The sequence below is a fragment of the Schistocerca cancellata genome, chromosome 3 (genome assembly GCF_023864275.1).
Source record: "Schistocerca cancellata isolate TAMUIC-IGC-003103 chromosome 3, iqSchCanc2.1, whole genome shotgun sequence".
Lineage (NCBI taxonomy): Eukaryota > Metazoa > Arthropoda > Insecta > Orthoptera > Acrididae > Schistocerca > Schistocerca cancellata.
In genome coordinates, this window is record NC_064628.1 from 645,039,008 (window position 1) to 645,045,370 (window position 6,363).

Here is a 6,363-nt window from a genome sequence, read left to right on the forward strand (position 1 = left end):
GATGTTAATCACTTGAATGTGTTACCCATACAAATACAAGGTGAGTCACCTAACGTTACCGCTGGATATATTTCGTAAACCACATCAAATACTGACTAACCGATTCCACAGACCGAACGTGAGGACAGGGGATAGTGTAATTGTTTAATACAAACCATACAAAAATGCACGGAAGTATGTTTTTTAACACAAACCTACGTTTTTTTTTAAATGGAACCACGTTAGTTTTGTTAGCACATCTGAACATATAAACAAATACGTAATCAGTCCCGTTTGTGGCATTGTAGAATGTTAATTACATCCGGAGATATTGTAACCTAAAGCTGACGCTTGAAACCTCCGACGTTCAGTTGCGTGTTGTAACAAACACGGGCCACGGTCGGCGAGCAGCATCTGCAGGGACATGTTTACGATGACGACCGTGTTTACGAGTGTGGCTGTAATGCACTGTTGTGGTTTGGTCTAGCTGTCGCAGTGTCCGCATGTAGCGCTTGCTGCTATTGTTATTCTGCATTCGTCTCCGCACGCAGACCAACTGTAGCACACCGTGTTACCAGACGTCTGTGATAGTGCAGTGTTGTAGGAACTGTGAGCATGGTGTATTCGAACTCTGAAAAGGCGGAGATGATACTCATCTGTGGCGAGTGTCGACGAAATGCAGCTGAAGCCTGCAGGGTGTATGCAGAACGGTACCCGGACAGAGAGCATCCAACGTGCCGCACATTGCAAAACATCTACCGCCAACTGTATGCAACAGGTATGGTCGTAGCACGCAAACGGGTCCGTAACAGGCCCGTCACAGGAGACGCGGGTGCAGTTGGTGTGTTAGCTGCTGTTGCCATGAACCCACACATGAGTACACGGGACATTGCGAGAGTCGGTGGACTGAGTCAAAGTAGTGTCATGCGCATACTGCATCGTCACCGCTTTCACCCGTTTCATGTGTCGCTACATCAGCAATTACATGGTGATGACTTTAATCATCGAGTGCAATTCTGTCAATGGGCATTAACAGAGAATGTGTTGTAGTTCTACCTGTCGGGACACACTCTATTCCACTCCGTAATTGAAAACGGAAAACACGTGTGAACGTGTACCTCACCCCGCATGGTAATGTACATGTGCGTCAGTGAAAGAGACCAATAAAAAGGTGTTAGCATGTGGACGTAATGTGCTGTTCCAGTCTCTTCTGTACCTAAGGTCCATCACCGTTCCCTTTGGATCCCTACGTAATTCGGTGCTCTCCGATACACACGATCGAACAGCGGAGGAGTGGTACTCAAGCGTCAACTTCAGGTTACAATATCTCCGGATGTAATTAACATTTTACAATGCAACAAACTGCATTGATTACGTATTTGTTTATATGTTCAGATGTGTTAACAAAACTAACGGGATGAGATTTTCACTCTGCAGCGGAGTGTGCGCTGATATGAAACTTCCTGGCAGATTAAAACTGTGTGCCCGACCGAGACTCGAACTCGGGACCTTTGCCTTTCGCGGGCAAGTGCTCTACCAACTGAGCTACCGAAGCACGACTCACGACCGGTACTCACAGCTTTACTTCTGCCAGTACCTCGTCTCCTACCTTCCAAACTTTACAGAAGCTCTCCTGCGAACCTTGCAGAACTAGCACTCCTGAAAGAAAGGATATTGCGGAGACATGGCTTAGCCACAGCCTGGGGGATGTTTCCAGAATGAGATTTTCACTCTGCAGCGGAGTGTGCGCTGATATGAAACTTCCTGGCAGATTAAAACTGTGTGCCCGACCGAGACTCGAACTCGGGACCTTTGCCTGTGAGTACCGGTCGTGAGTCGTGCTTCGGTAGCTCAGTTGGTAGAGCACTTGCCCGTCCAAGGCAAAGGTCCCGAGTTCGAGTCTCGGTCGGGCACACAGTTTTAATCTGCCAGGAAGTTTCATATCAGCGCACACTCCGCTGCAGAGTGAAAATCTCATTCTGGAAACATCCCCCAGGCTGTGGCTAAGCCATGTCTCCGCAATATCCTTTCTTTCAGGAGTGCTAGTTCTGCAAGGTTCGCAGGAGAGCTTCTGTAAAGTTTGGAAGGTAGGAGACGAGGTACTGGCAGAAGTAAAGCTGTGAGTACCGGTCGTGAGTCGTGCTTCGGTAGCTCAGTTGGTAGAGCACTTGCCCGCCCAAGGCAAAGGTCCCGAGTTCGAGTCTCGGTCGGGCACACAGTTTTAATCTGCCAGGAAGTTTCATATCAGCGCACACTCCGCTGCAGAGTGAAAATCTCATTCTGGAAACATCCCCCAGGCTGTGGCTAAGCCATGTCTCCGCAATATCCTTTCTTTCAGGAGTGCTAGTTCTGCAAGGTTCGCAGGAGAGCTTCTGTAAAGTTTGGAAGGTAGGAGACGAGGTACTGGCAGAAGTAAAGCTGTGAGTACCGGTCGTGAGTCGTGCTTCGGTAGCTCAGTTGGTAGAGCACTTGCCCGCCCAAGGCAAAGGTCCCGAGTTCGAGTCTCGGTCGGGCACACAGTTTTAATCTGCCAGGAAGTTTCAAAACTAACGGGGTTCCATTTAAAAAAAAACGTAGGTTTGTGTTAAAAAACATACTTCAGTGCATATTTTTATGGTTTGTATTAACCAATTACACTAGCCCCTCTCCTCACGTTCGGTCTGTGGAATCGATTCGTCAGTATTTGATGTGGTTTAAGAAATATATCCACCGGTAATGTTAGGTGACTCACCCTGTATATTCCGGAAATTCCATTAGTCTACATTAATTATCTTTTGATGTCGCGATTGTTTTCCGCCAATGTACTTGGTACTGAAGTCAGGTGAAGCTGGTAACCGCACATTCGCATCTTCCTCGAAACGGCTGGTTTGTGGAACCATGTTTGCCAGAATATTTTTACTTGTGTTATCGTAGACTTATAAACAGTTCATATTTCCCAATTAAGCAAGATTCATCGGAGAATAGTTAAACTTTTGGATTGCAGAGCATTCAACGACCGCAGCAACAGTACAAAATTTATATGAGACTGGTCAATCTGTTTTTACTCGGTTAGGTCTTTGCAGATCACAGAAACAGCCAGATCGCCGAATTTGTCTCATGGAGGTCTGGTATTCTGGTGGAAAAAATAGCTCCGTTCTGTTTAAAGAAGAAGTAGATATCTGTACCTCGCTTATTAATGTACCGCAATGCTGTTTTATGAACTGTTGGTTCTGCAAAGAATGGTATTTAAATGGACAAAAATAATTTTGGGTACAAAAATTAGGCGCCTCACAAGATACATGAGCTGCAAATGGGCTAAATCCGTGAAGAGATAGTTCTGCGCCGGGGAACGAACATCTCGGAAATGGTGAAGCTAGTCGGCTGCTCGCGTGCGCTATCTTGAGAATCTATGCAGAGTGGTCGAAGCACGATAAAATCACGAGTTGGTGATAAGGTGTTGGTCGAGCAGGCAAACGAAGATAGGCGGTGATCTGTGGCTGATTGACAACAGTGTACATTCCAGGTGCAGGCACAACTGTTTCGGAGCAGACCGTAGAAGCGAACACTGCAGTACAAGAAGCTTCGTAGCAGACAACCCCTACGCCTTCCCATGTATGTCCGACGACACCATCAAGATAGGGCCGTGAATCAATAGAAACGTTTCGGCTGGCCGGATGAATCGCGTTTCTTAGTACACCAGCTCGATGGTCCCATCTGGATGCGTCGTCATCTAGCGAAGGACTGTTCGAAACATGGACTGCGCCACGGATGCAGCCTTTTGTGGCAGTAGTGTGCTTTTGGCGCTATTAACCTTGTCTTTCATAGGACATGTGGTAATAATCGAAGGTACCATGACAGCTGTCTATTACATAGATACAGGGTGTCCCAAAAAAAAGACCTGATTTTAAATAGAATTATTAATCGGAAGAAGGGCTTAACACCATCAAATTGCGTACTAAATTACTCAGAAAAGACAGAAGTTTATAAAAATCCATCATAAATGTTCAATATATCCTCCACTGGCTGCACAGACGACATCTAGCCAATAGCCGAATTCATCCCAAACTGAGCGTAAGGTGTCTTCTGTCACTGAAGCTGCAGCAGCTGATATTCTGGTTTTTAGTTCATCAACGTCACTAGGTAAGGGAAGAAAGTAAACACATTGTTTAACATATCCTCATAGGAAGAAATTACATGGTGTTAAGTCAGGGGACCCAGGAGGCCACAAGAGTGTAAAGCCTGGTCTCGCGGTCCTGTACGCCCTATCGAACGTTGAGGCACGTTGGCATTGAGGAAACTGTACACGTTGTTGTGCCAGTGCAGTGGTGGTCGATCTTGCTGATAGATGAAACTGTCAGTTTAAAGTTGTGGGAATAACCAGTTCCGAAGCATTGCTAGATATGATTGTCCTGTTACGGTTTCTTCCTCAAAAAAGTAGGGTCCATAAACCTTGCTTTGCGAAACAGAACAAAAAACATTCATTTTTGGTGAATCACGTTCGTGTTCAGTTGTTTCATAAGGATTTTCGAGCCCCCATATATGCACATTATGACGGTGAACCTTATCGCTAATATGGAAAGTTGCCTCATCGCTGAACATCAACCGTGACATAAGGGTCATCTTCCATGTCCTGTAGAATAGCATTGCTAAAGTCCACTCGCTTCACTTTGTCAGTATCTCGAAGAGTTTGTACCAGTTGTAATCGATATGGTTTGATGGCTAAACGACGCAGTAACACACGCCACACTGTTATGTGCGGTAACGCAAGTTCTCGGCTAGCACTACGCGTAAACTTGCAGGGGCTCTGCTCAAATGCTCGGCGGATTTGTTCCACTGTTTGTTCAGGAACGCTTGGCCGACCAGACCTTTTGCCTTAACAGTGGCACCCTGTTTCTTCAAACTGTTTATACCACCGTCGAGTGTTCTTTGGGGATGGTGGTTTCGCACGTAATCGAATATGAAACGCCCACTGAACTGCGATCACTGATTGAGTACGACTAAATTCAATAACACAATACGCCTTCTGTTGCGCGGACGCCATATTGCGCGAGACTGGCTGCACGCTTCAGGTCAGCGCTCGTAGCGACATCTAGCTGTTTTTTCTGAAATTCTAGCCATGCCGCTTACACCTAGCGCTGTTTCAGTTACCTAGTGACATTCGCCAGTATAATTAGAAGTCAAAATCGGGTCATTCTTTTTGGGACACCCTGTATTATTGTGCTCCACATGCATCCCTTCCTGTTTTATATATTCCCCGATGGTGATACCATCTTACAGCTGGATAATCGTCCATGTCACAAGGCCAGAATCGTGCTACGTGGTCTGAGGACCACTCAGTTCACGTGATCTGGACGTGATCACGTGATCATATGTGATCTGGGGCGCTGTAGGACGCCAGCCAGTTGCGTTTGCACAAACCACCGGCGCGTGATTTACGGTAACTGCGTGACCCGTGCTAAACATGTGGTGACACATACCTCAGAAAACCTTAGTGACTTGTCAAATCCACGTCACGCACAACCTCTGCCGAACTGCATTTCAAAGGTGGGCGAACATGCTATTAATCAGTTGCTCATAGTGTTTTGGCTCATCTGTGTACAGCGACCATTGTATCACTATACTCGTCTTTGCAAGAGCTTCCAAACGCCGGTAAAAGGAGCATATCCATTCAAAACTCCATACCTGCGTCAATATCTGAGTTTGTACAAGATTAAGTACATTAAGCATGTAATATATATGGTATGTCCCATTTATCTTGTCCTCCACAAATAACTATTAATCCAGAAACAAAATTTTAAAAAATGTATCAGACAAATAATGTTTAGCAACCAATGCGACGTTAAAGAGGGACGTTCATGAAAAACACATACTATTTAAATGTGCACCAAATCCACAAGTTTGAAGATACGGCAAAGAATTTTGTACCATGCTTATATTAAACTAACATATTTACTTTTAAGTTCCTTGCATTATACATATTTAACTTTATGGAATTTAAATTTTATTTCCAAAAATAATATATGTACCTTTTTTCATAAAGTATTCAAGAGATTGCTACAAAATTTTCTCTGTTCAATCTTTTTGCAAAGGGTAAGCTTCTCTCTTGAGGTTTTTGTTAATACATATAACAGGAAAATTTTAATAATTTTTAATTATAATTCTGTAAGTATATTATAAAATTCATGCGAAATTCCAAGCACTCTTCTCCTATATATCAGCTTACACTCAGAATTTCAAAATTTGCTCTTGAGACAACATTTATTGGGTTTGCAGAAATAACTGTATAAAATTCATAGTTGTAGTCTTCATAGATGCTGAGAAAAAGGTACATAAACTTAAAAAAATTCAGAAAGCGAAATTTAAAGTTGAACGTAACGTTTTTTTTAATGCCATGTTTTCAGGAGG

The 6,363-nt window shown here is 44.2% G+C and overlaps 3 non-coding genes across 3 annotated transcripts; all 3 read left to right on the top strand.

Moving 5' to 3' along the window:
• Positions 1-1,818: 1,818 nt before the first annotated feature.
• Positions 1,819-1,893, top strand: Trnag-ucc (transfer RNA glycine (anticodon UCC)). Its single transcript has one exon. It is a non-coding gene; the product is annotated as a tRNA-Gly (tRNA).
• A 226-nt stretch (positions 1,894-2,119) lies between these two features.
• Trnag-ccc (transfer RNA glycine (anticodon CCC)) lies at positions 2,120-2,194 on the top strand. Its single transcript has one exon. It is a non-coding gene; the product is annotated as a tRNA-Gly (tRNA).
• Positions 2,195-2,420: 226 nt separating this feature from the next.
• On the top strand, positions 2,421-2,495 carry Trnag-ccc (transfer RNA glycine (anticodon CCC)). Its single transcript has one exon. It is a non-coding gene; the product is annotated as a tRNA-Gly (tRNA).
• Positions 2,496-6,363: the final 3,868 nt, after the last annotated feature.